Source organism: Lynx canadensis, chromosome F1, assembly GCF_007474595.2.
Source record: "Lynx canadensis isolate LIC74 chromosome F1, mLynCan4.pri.v2, whole genome shotgun sequence".
Classification (NCBI taxonomy): Eukaryota; Metazoa; Chordata; class Mammalia; order Carnivora; family Felidae; genus Lynx; species Lynx canadensis.
The window spans coordinates 3,028,088-3,041,674 of record NC_044319.2 but is presented as its reverse complement, the minus strand read 5'-3'; the positions used below and the strand labels follow the sequence as shown (position 1 = coordinate 3,041,674).

At 39.2% G+C, this 13,587-nt stretch overlaps 1 protein-coding gene across 9 annotated transcripts in view; it reads left to right on the top strand.

The window, feature by feature from the left end:
- Positions 1-13,587, top strand: part of CDC42BPA (CDC42 binding protein kinase alpha) — a 317,618-nt gene that overhangs the window by 48,672 nt on the left and 255,359 nt on the right. The window lies entirely within an intron of this gene.

Here is a 13,587-nt window from a genome sequence, read left to right as displayed (position 1 = left end):
ACTGGTTTAGATGATTGGTTTTTCTTTTTACATAAAGCGTGAGGGGTGCACGGGTGGCTCATTCGGTTGAGCATCCAACTCTTGATCTCAGCTCGGGTCTTGATCTCAGGGTCAGGGATTCAGGCCCGTGTTGGACTCCACCCTGGCGTGTAGTGTAATAGAGAAACACACTAAAATTAGACACAGAGAGTGAGTTGGTGACTTAAATTATCTGATGTGCTCACGTTATGAATTACCATTAAATTTCAGTGACTGTACTTTTTTTTTCTTTTTTTTTTAATGGTTATTTTTGAGAGAGAGAGAGAGAAAGAGAGAGAGAGCAAGCAGGGGAGGGGCAGAGAGAGAGAGGGAGACAACAGAATCTGAAGCAGGCTCCAGGCTCCGAGCTGTCAGCACAGAGCCCGATGCGGGGCTCGAACCCATGAGATTGTAACCTGACCCGAAGTCGGATGCTTAACTGACTGAGCCACCCCTCAGTGACCATACTTTAAATTTCTCGAGGTTTTCTTTGGTTCATTTTCACACTTTGTTTTCATTATTTGTATGAAATTTATATTATTTCACTATTTATATATCTCTCTTTAATCATTGTTACCCACTTTATGGTGTTTTCAGATTGTACTCTTGAGTTCTTGGGTACTAAGCTGTTTGTTTTGATTGCCAGCTTTCCATTGTGGTAGATACTTCCTCATCGGGTTTAAAGTTGTAGATTGTGGGCTTGCTTTTGATTGGGGTAGTTTTTTTTTTTTTTAATTTTTTAACATTTATTTATTTTTGAGACAGAGAGAGACAGAGCATGAACGGGGGAGGGGCAGAGAGAGAGGGAGACACAGAATCGGAAGCAGGCTCCAGGCTCTGAGCCATCAGCCCAGAGCCTGACACGGGGCTCGAACTCACGGACCGCGAGATCGTGACCTGAGCTGAAGTCGGACGCTGAACCGACTGAGCCACCCAGGCGCCCCTGGGGTAGATTTTTAAAGGTTGAGCTCTCTTCCCCTGAGTGCTTCTCCTCTGTAGGGTAGGGACTAGATTTAATATTAATTTCTTGGCTTCAGACTCCTAACTCATACCTGCTCTCCCTTTGTACCCCCAGTCCCTCCCTGAGTTGCCTTACCTGGTCCAAGAGTCAGAATTTTTGTTATTTTCTTACATGGAGAAAGGCCCTGGGCTCCTTAATCAGGGGTTTCGACCCTGGTCCTCTGCCTCTCCGAGGTCACCAGCAATAACTCATGTTTCCTGGTCTGTCTATTAGGGCCTGTGTCCAGGACTAGTAATCCCTTAAGCTTTCACAGCATTTATTCCTGCGTTTAAAATTTGATTGGCATTCTCTCTGTAATTCTGGCTCTTGGGGATTTCCCCTTCTCTCTCTCTCTCTCTATCTTTTCTCTTAAAATTTCTAATTGTTGTCTATTTTACTCAACATTTCAGTGTTCTGTGTGTTTGTTCTGTGGTTGTATGTGTGTGAATCTGTGTTACTTTTGCTTACTGTGTTGCCAAAACCATATGGACTGTGTTGTAACTTCTTTCAACGATAACTCAATTATTAAAAATTAAAAAAAACCCCACGCTGTCAAAGATACTATTTTAAGCGCTTAAAAGTGAGTAGGAAGCAGTTTTATACCTGCTCTCAATATTTGTGGTTGCCAGAGATGAGACATCTCAGACACGTGCCACATGTAACTTTTTTCTTTGTAGATTACAAATGATTAGCGTAGAGTCCCATTCTATTTCATAATATTTAACTGTGTATTAATTTTGAAGTACCCAGCATATTTTATTTGAGAATCTGCACACAGAGCTTGCTACAACCGGTGAAAGCTTTCATGTGGCCTCATATTTGTCTTCGTTCCCCGCCCCCTCCACCTTCTGCATGGACGATGATCTCCTCCTGCCCTCGGCGGTGGTCCCTGCCTCTGCGACTCCACTGCACGTGGAAGGGCAGGCCGTGGACAGGATAAGGGAGAGAAAGATGGAGAAGCTGGAGAGGAAAGGGAGGAAGCAGGCAGCACGGGTGACCAGAAGGTTGAAACCTTTTGCTCCAGTGCTCCCCGTTCTCTCCCGGGCCTCTCTCTGCCCCAGGCTCTGCCTTTATTCCCCAGGCTCACCTGTACCTCCCTTCTCCACACCCCTTTTCTGTTGGAACCTCTCACTTTGTCCCTTTCTCATCCCCCGGTAGTTGTCACCAGTAGGCTCATAGCCCGTGCTCCTGTCCCCAGGCCTGGACAGCAGTGCCGAGGAGGAGGGAGGCTGGCGTGAAGGAGCCTCCGTGTTCAAATCTTGGGCAACATTCAGCAGCAGAGACGGTGCATCTCACGAGGTGTACGGGGCATTTCCCACTGGCAACTTGAATTCTTTCTCTTTTAGAACAATTTATTCATTTGTCCATTTAGTCAACAGTGTGTAAGTGAATGAGCCACGTAGTATGCTGGGGGCTGAGATGGAAATATGCTTTCGTCTTTCCTGTTTCAAAGGGATCTTTAGTTTTTTTTTTTTTAATTTAGAGTTATGTTGTATTTGATTCTTGTAATTTCAGCATCTGTTTATTTCAAAACTTTCGGACAGAAAGAGGCAGCATGGTATATTAGAAAGGCTTTGGAGCCTGACAGATCAGAGTTTGAATCCTGTTTGTGCCACTGACTAGCAGGACGATCTTAGCAATTTGTCTGAGCTTTCTGAACCTGTCCATCCACCCCCGGAAAATGGGAATAATAGTTATTCTGAGTGATAATGAAAGTGAGCGAGAATGTAGAGACAAGTGCGTATAGCATAGTATTTGGCCTCGACAGGTCCCGGTGAAATGTACCTGCCAAATCATTTATCATCACACAGAGTTTGTCCTTAGCACTAAATTGTTTTCTTGTCCAGAAGCACTTTAAAAAATGGGGTACATTCAGACGACAGTGAAGGGATTTTTTTTCAACATCGTATTCTTGAAATTGGGGCAGGTTTTCAGAATGATGAGTAAAACGATTACTTCCACGTTGGTGTGCCCTTCTCAGGCCAGCTGTGACACAGCGGTGCTGTGACTTACAGGCCTCGGAATCAGTGGGGGTTAATAACATGTACCGTAGGGAGGTTTGTGATAAATTAGATATTAGACTGGATGCTAACTCGGACTAGCTGTGAGCGGAAACACAGGTTCTGTACCATCACATTCAGGGATGTTCAAGGAACTCAAGTCCGAAATGCAGCTAGTGTGCAGGAAGCCGCCGGAAACTGAATACGGGACAGATGTCACAGCTGTCCTCATCTTCGCTGCTCCTCGTGCATGCACTGTGCTTTTTTTTTTTTCTCTTTCTGCCTTTTTCCGGTGATTTTCTCCTTTGCTTTCAGCCACGTGGTGGGCTGCTTGGCGCAGTTCCTGCTGCGTGTATGTGCTGCCACTTCCAACCATCTGCAGAGATGAGCACTTTCTGAGCCGCGGTTTTCAGCTGTTTGCTCTACGGCTGTGGTCAGTACTCCACTCCGGTGCACGTCACTGAGGCTCCACCGTCTACACTTGACCTTCCCCTGAGGAGCAGGGGAGGGTTTTCAGAGCAGGGCAGGGAGGCGGCATGGCACATGTCTCCAAGAGAATGTGCCAGAAGTGACAACTCCGAACTGTATGGCGTTAAACAGTCAAGCTGTTGCTGTCGTCAGATGGCGTAGTCGCTGGGGAGACGTCGCTGAACGTCATGCACTCAGTGTAGATGTGTCTGTTGTGTAGAAGCACAACAGTTGAATTCTGTGGCCCTGGTTTTTGTCAGAGGCAGTAATCTAGTTGTATTAAATCTTTCTCAGTTATTGTAATGAATATAAAGGTTTTTTTTTTTTTTTGTAATTTGTCATATATATGAAATGATTTTACACTGAGTGTCTCAAATGGCCTTGTGGTGGATAGAATTCATGACTTTTTAAAAAATTGTTATTTGTTTTTGAGAGAGAGAGAGAGAGAGAGAGCATGAGCAGGGGAGGGGCAGAGAGAGAGGGGGACACAGAATCCGAAGCAGGTTCCAGCCTCTGAGGTGTCAGCACAGAGCCCCACGTGGGGCTTGAACTTGTGAACCGTGAGATCGTAACTCGAACTGAAGTCAGATGCTCAACCGACTGAGCCCCCCAGGCTACCCCTTCATGACTTTTTTCATACTTACTTTTGTTAAATATAGCTAATGAAATTTTGGCACTAAGTTGCATGTATAATCAACTTTTTTCAAACGCAATATAGAAATAAATATTCAAGGAATTAAAATTGTGAATTGTCTGGTTCTGTGTCATAATTTCATTGAATTTGTGAACTCTCAGCTGTAATGTAGAAGGGAATCTTTTAAACCGTCCCAGACATTATGAATGGCGTGAGAGGTAACTACATACCTCTCCAGAGATATTTAATAGTTCTTGTTCCTTGGTCATTTGTACCACATATTAGAATAATCAGAGATGTAATTTGCCTCAAGTGTCAGCTGTCAGCACCCTGTTTCTGGACTTCTGATTTAGCCTTGGGAGGAAGTAAATTATGTGTGAATGATAACCTTTGTTTTGTGATCTTGTTATATAGTAGAAATCACAGCTCCTTTTAAGTGTTGGAGATGGCGTTATAATGTTTTTAGGCTCCCATTTTCAGCTCTAATAGGGCCTGTATATATCAACCCACCTTGTCAACTTTTTCTTTTTTTTGGAAGAAACCTTAAAGCTTAAAGGAAGCTTTATTGACATTTAATTCATATCAAACAATTCACTCATTCGAAGTGTGTAATTCAGTGGTTTTGTCATATTATCTTACTAATTCTTAACACTGTGGTAAAGTATATAAAGTTTGCTATTTTAACCATTTTTAAGTGTACAATTCATTGCATTACTTGCATTCACTTCATAATGTCATACAACCATCACGACTATTTATGTCCCAAACTTTTTCATCATCCCAAAGAGAAATTCTGTAATCATTAAGCAATTAACTCCCTCTTTTCTCCCCTCTCTCAGCCCCTGGTAACTTCTGATCTGCTTTCTGTCTGTGAATTTGCCTATTCTAGATGTTTCATATAAGTTGAAGCAAACAATATTTCTCTTTATGTCTGGCTTATTTCGCTTAGCATAACGTCTTCAAGATTCATCAATGTTGGAGCCTATATCAGTTTCATTTCTTTTTAACGTTCAATAATTTATCAGTGTATGTATATACCATGTTTTGTTTATCCTTTTATCTGTTGACGGACATTTGGGTTGTTTCTACCTCGTGGCTATCGTGAGTAATGTTGATGAACCTTGGTGTGCAAGGATCTGCTTGAATCCCTCTCTCAAATTCCTTTGTGTGTATGTCTAGGGATGGGATTGCTGGCTCATAAGGTAAATGTTTGTTTAGCTTTTTGAGGACCTGCCAAACTCTTGGCTAAAGCAGCTGTCCTCTCTGCATTCCCACCGGCGATCAATGTATGGGGCTCCACTTTCTCTACGTCCTTGCCAGTGCTTATTTTGTTTATTATTACTATTTTTTATTATAGCCATCCCGGAGGGCGTGCCGTGGTATCTTGTGATTTTGGTTTGCGGTTCCCTAATTCTTGGTGATGTTTAGCATCTTTTCATGTGCTTATTGGCTCTTTGTATATCTGTGGAGAAATACTTATTCAAACTTTCACCCAATTTTTGATAGAGTTTTTTTTTTTTGTTATTGAGTTACAGGAATTCTTTATATGTTTTACATTAATCCCTTATCACATATATGATTTGCAACTATTTTTCCTCATTATGAGTTGTCTTTTCTCTATCTTGGTAGTGTACTTTGACGTACAAAAGTTTTTAACTTTGATGAAGCCCAGTTTACCTCTTTTTTCCTTTTATTGACTGTGCCTTTTGGGTCATATCCAAAAAATCATTTTGTGTCCTGTCTAAAAAAATCACGGAAGTTTCTCCCTGTGTTTTCTTGTAAGAGTTTCATGGTTTTAGCTTGGATGTTTAGGTCTTTGATGCATTTCAAGTGAATTAAAACTGCGATCCACGTTCACTCCTTTGTATATGGACATCTAGTTTTCCCAGCACCGTGTGTTGAGAAGACTGTCCTGTCCTCAGTGAATGGTCTTGGCAACTCTGTCACAATCAGGTGACCATATACGTGAGGGTTTAGCGGGATCCGTGTCAGTTACATCCTTTGGCTTTAGTCTTTGTTAAAGGTGAACAGATCGGAGTTTATAGCGATGTCGGTCAGATGAGTTGCAATCAGAAGGACACGTGAGAGGCCCCCAGGTATATATTGTAGCTAAGGTAGGGTCATGAGGACAAATAGAATAGTGAGAAGCTCGTGAGCCACGTTTCTTGGTACTATGTGAATAGAACACGGTTCTGAACTAAGTAATCATCGGTAAGATGATTGTTTTACTTAAGGGATCAGGTTGCTTCATTATGTATGTAGTAGGTTGAAGGTCCTGTAATCAACCAGTCATTTACTCTTCTCAGGAACATGTCTTCAGGGAACTTTGTTTTGGTGAATAATGACTAGTAATGATTTATTTTATTCCTAAAGTTGTTCACAGTTCATTTTTTCATGACCAATTGTTTTCATCTAACTCGATCACTAAAATTAAAATAAAGGCATATCAATAGGTTTAATGAAAGACATCATAGTTTCTCAGATTGGAAAGAATATCAAGTTGTGAAAAACTTCTTGCCAAACAAGTCCATTTTTGAGCTAACCGTTTTCATTAAAATGAATACTGTTTTATTCACATTATACAAAATTTAAAATTTCTTACTAAAAATTTTTCCTGTGTACATATATATAAAAGAGTTTATAAAACTTTCTGTGCAATTCAAAAGATGATAATAAGAGGAACATCTCTCTGTCATTTGATCCAGCTTAAGAAATGGGATATGAACAGGATCTTGGAAACACTCCTGTGCGTCAATGTATTTCTCTCTTTTTTTTCCAGAATAAATCACCATCGTGAAATTCCTTGCTTTTTTATAGATTTATCACTTGTATAAGTTCCTGTAGAATATTTCTTTTTGCCTGTTTTTGAAGTTTATGTAAAAGAAATCCTACCGTATGTTTTCTGTGACTTCTTTCCCAAGTAGTGTGTTTTTGAGATTTATCTGCATTGCTTATGTTAACCTTAAAAATAAAAGTTATTTTGCTTGCAAAAATGTTTCTTCAGGGGGCCTGGGTGGCTCAGTCAGTTAAGCGTCCGTCTTCCGCCCAGGTCATGATCTCACGGTTCATGAGTTCAAGCCCCGTGTCAGGCTCTGTGCTGACAGCTCAGAGCCTGGAGCCCGTTTCAGATTCTGTGTCTCCCTCTCTCTCTGCCCCTCCCTAACTCACGCTCACTCTCTCTGTGTCAAAAACAAATAAACTTAAAAAAAATGGTTTATTCAGGAATAGTAGAGAATTGCCATTCAGGATACGCAAACTATAGTCAAACTATAGGCAAGTCCAACAAACTGAGGAGAAGCACATTACTTTATAGATAAGGAGGAGGAAATTAGGAGGGAGTTGTTTTGAACAAAAGTCCATTTGGAGAAAAGCAAGAGTTCAGGGTGGTGGTTTCTCACTGGCTGAGCTGCAGGCGTGATCATTTCTCGTAAGAGACGCTGTGCTGGCTCATCTTTCCCTGGATCTTTTCTTGTTAACGATTTTTGTTTTGGGGCCTGTAGTTGACATTCAGTGATACAGCTCCCCCTTCCTGCCTCCCCTTCTGCATCCAGAATCCACTCTAGTGATGTTTCCTTTTATTAATTTTCACACTTAAAATAGCTATGGTTTATTTATTTTCATGTGCTTATATTACTTGATTGCATGAATGAACCACAATTTATTTATCTTCATGTAGATGGATGTTTGTTTCCAGGTTTTCATTATTATGGATAATGCTGTGTAGTACTGTCTTTCGGTTCCCATATACAAGTGTCTTTAGGTGCTGTATGTATCTAAGAAGGAATCTCTGGAGAGTAGGGTATGCACATGATCAATTGAAATAGCTAAATGGGAAACTTAAAGTGGTTATATTCATTTACATTCCCACTAGCAGTGGACAAGATACTGTTCCTCCCAACACTTGGTTTTATTGACTTTAATTTTTGCCAGATGTCTGAAATTGTCATTGTGGTTTTATGATTACTCATGATTACTAATGAGCTGTCTATCTTTTCATATGTTGTGGGCCATTGTGTTTTCTTCTCTACGAAACACACAATTTTTCAGTTGGTTTGTTTGTTTTAAGTGGATTGGTAGGAGATCAGTATGTATTCTGAGTACCAATCCATTTTCATTTATATGTGTCACAGTTAATTACTCCTACTTAGTGTCTTTTATGGTGACTTCTGATGAAAAAAAATTCTTAATTTTACATGGTCAAATTTTTAGATAATTATTTTTTAGATAAACTATACTTACCTTGATTTAAAAATTCTTCTGTAACCCAGAGTCATAGAGTCTTGTATATTGCCTTTAAACAACCTGGAATGACTTTACTTTGTGTATCGTGTGACATGCTATTCCAGTGGCATTCCTTTCCCGAAAATGACCATTGTCCCGAAGTCATGTGTTAAAATAGTCCATTCTTTTCCCACCATTGTATTGTGCCAGTACTATTATAAATCATGTCCATACATGTGTGAGTTGCTTCTGGGCTCTCTGTTTGTTTGGTTGATTTGTCCATCTTCTTGGCACACATACTATTTTAATTACCATAGTTTTTTAATAGTGCAAGTCTTTTTTCTTTTTCTCTTGTTTTTATTTTTTGTCAAAAGTGTCTTGATTATTCTTGGTTTTTTGTTCATCCTTGTAAATTTTATTTTTATTTATTTATTTATTTTTTCAATGTTTATTTATTTTTGGGACAGAGAGAGACAGAACATGAACGGGGGAGGGGCAGAGAGAGAGGGAGACACAGAATCGGAAACAGGCTCCAGGCTCTGAGCCATCAGCCCAGAGCCTGACGCGGGGCTCGAACTCACGGACCGCGAGATCGTGACCTGGCTGAAGTCGGACGCTTAACCGACTGCGCCACCCAGGCGCCCCTATTTTTAATTTTTTAGTGTTTATTTTTGAGAGAGAGAGACAGACAGCGTGAATGGGGGAGGGGCAGAGAGAGAGGGATAGAATCGGAACCAGGCTCCAGGCTCCCAGCTGTCAGCACAGAGCCCAATGTGGGGCTTGAACCCACAAACTGTAAGATCATGACCTGAGCCAAAGTTCGGTGCTCCACTGAGTGAGGCACTCAGGCACCCCTTTAAAAAGCTTTTTAAGTGTTTATTTTTGAGAGAGAGAAAGAGAGCGAGCACATGTGAGTGTGAGAAGGGGAAGGGCAGAGGGAGAGGGAGAGGGAGACACAGAATCTGAAGCAGGTCCTTGTAAATTTTAGAATTAGCTTGTCAAGTTCATGAAAACCCTGGTTGGGATTTTCATTGTAATTACATTAAGTTGCAGATCTGTGTGTGGGAGAATTGACGTTTTAATGAACTAATGCCTTCCTATCCAAGTACTTTTTATTTGGGTCTTTAACATCTTTCAGTAAACGTTTGTAGTATATTAAGGACAGATACAATTTTTGATAGATTTATTGATAGGTACTTTCAAAAGTCCCATCATAAATATGTTTCTGGATGATTTTCCAAAAATTTTTCTGATATATAGGAGTGAAATTGACTTTTGAATACTATTTATGTCCAGCAACTTGCTTGACTCAGTTATTGCATTCATGATGTGTGTTGATTTTTTTGTGGGTTTTTAATTTTCTCTCCGTGCTATACCTTTCATCTCCACGACTTTTTTGTTTTATTGCTGGTGGTTTGTACTCTTAATCTCCTTCACCTGTTTTGCCCATCCTCCCACCCACCTCCCCTCTGGCAACCATGGGTTGGTTCTCTGTAATTAAGAGTCTGTTTGAGTTTTGTTTGGTGGGGGGAAATATATGTGAAATAATTTACTTGCATTTAGAGTGGAAAACTCACTTTAAAATGTTATGGATCATTTCATTATTTCAGTTTGAAGCACATTTTTATGGAAGATGACTTTTAATACGTAAATTTCCTCAAAATCGTTGGGAGTATAGTTGACACACAATGTTACATTAGTTTCAGGTGTGCAACGTAGTGATTCCACTTCTGTTTGTGTGATGCTGTGTTCACCACGAGTGTAACTGCCGTCTGTCACCATCCGACGCGATACAAGATCATTGACTGTATTGGCTACGCTGTGCCTTTTATTCCCCTGACTTACTGATTCCATGACTGTACGCCTGTTTCCACTCCCACTCTCACCATCTCTCCCCGCCCCCTTCCCCACGGCAACCATTAGTTTGTTCTGTTTACGGGTCTGATTATGCTTTTTGTTTGTTTATTCATTTGTGTTTTTAGACTCCACGTATAGGTGAAACCACATGGCATTCAGCTTTCAGTCTGACTTACTTCACCTGGCATAATGCCCTCTAGGTCCAAACATGCCGTTACAAATGGCAAGACCTCATCCTTTTTTATGGCCGCGTAATCAGCCACTTATGGCTGAGTTGCTTCCGTATCTTGGCTATTGCAAATAATGCCACAATAAACGCTACATATCTTTTTGAATTAGTGTTTTTACTTTTCTGTGGATAAATAGTAATGGAATTACTGGATCATGTATTATTTCTATTTTTAGTTTTTTGAGGAACCTCCATATTTTCCATCGTTGTTGCACTAATGAATATTCCTCATCAATATTTGTTATTTCTTTCTTTGTTTTTTTGAGAGAGAAAGCGTGAGCAGGGGAGGGGCAAAGGGAGAGGGTGAGAGAGAATCTCAAACAGGCTCCACGCCCAGCTTGGCGCCCCACGTGGGGCTCGATCTCACAAACCATCTGCGCATAGTAACAGCTTGCTCTCTTCCTTTTCTTATGTCTGTTATTTCTTTTCTTGCCGCACTGACTTGTATCATTATTAAAATGATAAGTAGAACTGATAATAACAATTATTTTAATAGAATGCATCCTTATTTGCATCCTAATTTTAAAGAGAATGTTTTTAACATTTTACTTTGTAAGTGTTTTGTTTGCTGTTCTGCAGTGCTGCTGTTGTCGCTATCAGTTATCAGGCCGTGGAAGTTTCCTTTTGTTTCTCATTTGTTAAAAGTGTAGCTTTTAAAAGTAGCAAGAATGGTTGTATAATTTTATTGAACAGGATTTGTATTATAAATATATTTATTAAGATACTGATATTTTCTTCAATCTGTGTATATGGTGAGTTATGTTAATCAGTTTTCTAATATTAAAACAACCTTGTATTCTTGGGATAAACTCAATTTGGTCATGTTATTTTATTTATAAATTGATTAGTTTGATAATTGGTAAGTTTTTTTACATCTGTATTCATGAACAAACTTACCTATATTTTTGGTATGAGATTAGGATGAAATGATAGCTTTCTCTCCCGGTTTATTCTTTGGAAAGTTTGTTTTAATATGGGAGTTACCACTTTCTTAGTGTGTATAGTTGAACTTGCAGGTAAAGCTGTTCAGGATTGTAATTTTCTTTGTGGAAGATTTTTTACATTACTGATTCAACTTATTTATTGGAGAGTTCATATTTTCAGTTTTGAAAAAAATCAGTTACTCTTTCTAGGAATTTGTTCACGGCTACATTTTTGAATTTATCGGCATAAGCTTTTAATGATATTCTTTTACTATCCATTTAATCTCAGAGGCATCTGGAGTTTTGTCGTTTCTCATTCCTAATGGTGACTTTTCAGTTGTTTTTTATTGTTTTTCTTCAGTGAACCATTCTTTGGTCTTGTTGAACTTACCTATTATATGGTTATTTTAAAATTAATTGATTTTATTTATTTTGCTTTCCTACATTTTTATTTTCTTATACTTTGAGTTTATTCTTTTGGTCTAATATTTTGTGTTGTCTGCTTAACACCTTAATTTTTAAGCTTTCCTTCTTTACCAGTGTAAATGTTGAGAGCTTTTTCCCCATGTGGTATATACTGGTTTAGGTTGTGTTCTAGAACTTTTGATGTATAGTATTTTCTTACTATATAGTTCTAATATTTTCTGATTATTTTATTAATTTTTCTTTGAAATTGTTTTTGGATATCAGAGTTTATGGTTTTTCCTGGGAATCTTTCTGCTATTGATTTCTTTTTTTAAAATTATTTATTTATTTTGAGAGTGAGCACAGTGGGGGAGGGGCAGAGAGAGAGAGAGAGAGAGAGAGGGAGGGAGAGAGAGAGAGAGAGAGAGAATCCCAGGCAGTCTCTGTGCTGTCGTTGCAGAGCCTGACAGGGGTCTTGATCTCACAAACCGTGAGATCATGACCTGAGCCGAAATCAAGAGTTGGATGCTTGACTGAGACACCCAGGCGCCCCTCTGTTACCGATTTCTAATTGCACTGTACTCCTGTAATTTGGTTTTTATGTTCCCAATACTTTGAAGTTCTTTGGAGGTGGTTTTATGTCTTGGCATATTACCAAAATTTGTAGCAGTTTTATGTGTGTTTTAAAATGATATTCTCCAACTCCTCAGTGGTGTATTATAGACAAGGTGCTCAGGTTTTTTGTTTCTTTTTTGTTTTTGCTTTTGTTTTGGTCTGCTTGAGCTGTCAATTACTGAGAGAGTTACAGTAAAATATACGAAGGTGAGTTTGTTTCTTTTATATCTGTCAGTTTGGCTTTACCTATTTTGAGCTTACGTTGCTGGCCTATACATGTTTAGAATCATTATGTCCTGGTTAGTTCAACATTTTTTTTAAACAGTATGTATGGCTCTTTTTAATCTCTATTCTACTCATGCCTTTCCCCCCAATATCTCTTTTGTCAATTATTAATATGCCTTAGTTTTTTGGTGGTGGGAGGGGTTAATATTACCCTCTACTTTTTCTGAAACTTTGCATAAATTTGGGGGAGAACCCACTAAAACAAGAAAAAACGCCACAGAATTTTAGAGAGCACTGGCAAATCTAAATATTATCTACTTGGAAGAATAATTGTAAAATGTGCAAACTTCCAGCAGTATTGGTAAGGGAAAACAATGAAAATAGATCCAAATATACAATATTAGCACCTAAAAAGGGATCAAACCTATCTTATAGATTTTTTATTTTAAAAAAAAAAATTTTTTTTTTAACGTTTATTTATTTTTGAGACAGAGAGAGACAGAGCATGAACAGGGGAGGGGCAGAGAGAGAGGGAGACACAGAATCTGAAACAGGCTCCAGGCTCTGAGCGGTCAGCACAGAGCCTGATGCGGGGCTCGAACTCACGGACCGTGAGATCATGACCTGAGCCGAAGTCGGACGCTTAACTGACTGAGCCACCCAGGCGCCCCTCTTATAGATTTTTTAAACAAAAGAATCTTATTTCACTTTGCTCCAATGAATTTAAAAATTTCAGCGTAATGTATAAATTTGTAGAAAAGTGTAATTAACACAGTTGTCGTAGGAAGAAATCGAAAACATGAAATGGGCAATAATGTGAAAGAAGTCAATTACCAAAAGTCCGTGAAAGGATGTTTTCACTAGCACGTGTTTTCAGACCTTATGATTATAAGGTCTCTATCAGTCTCTGCTTTCTTCCTCTAAAAGTTTTGTAGTTTTGTTCTTTAAACAACCTGAATTTTGTTTAGAGAGTAAGCAAGAAGAGAAGGCTA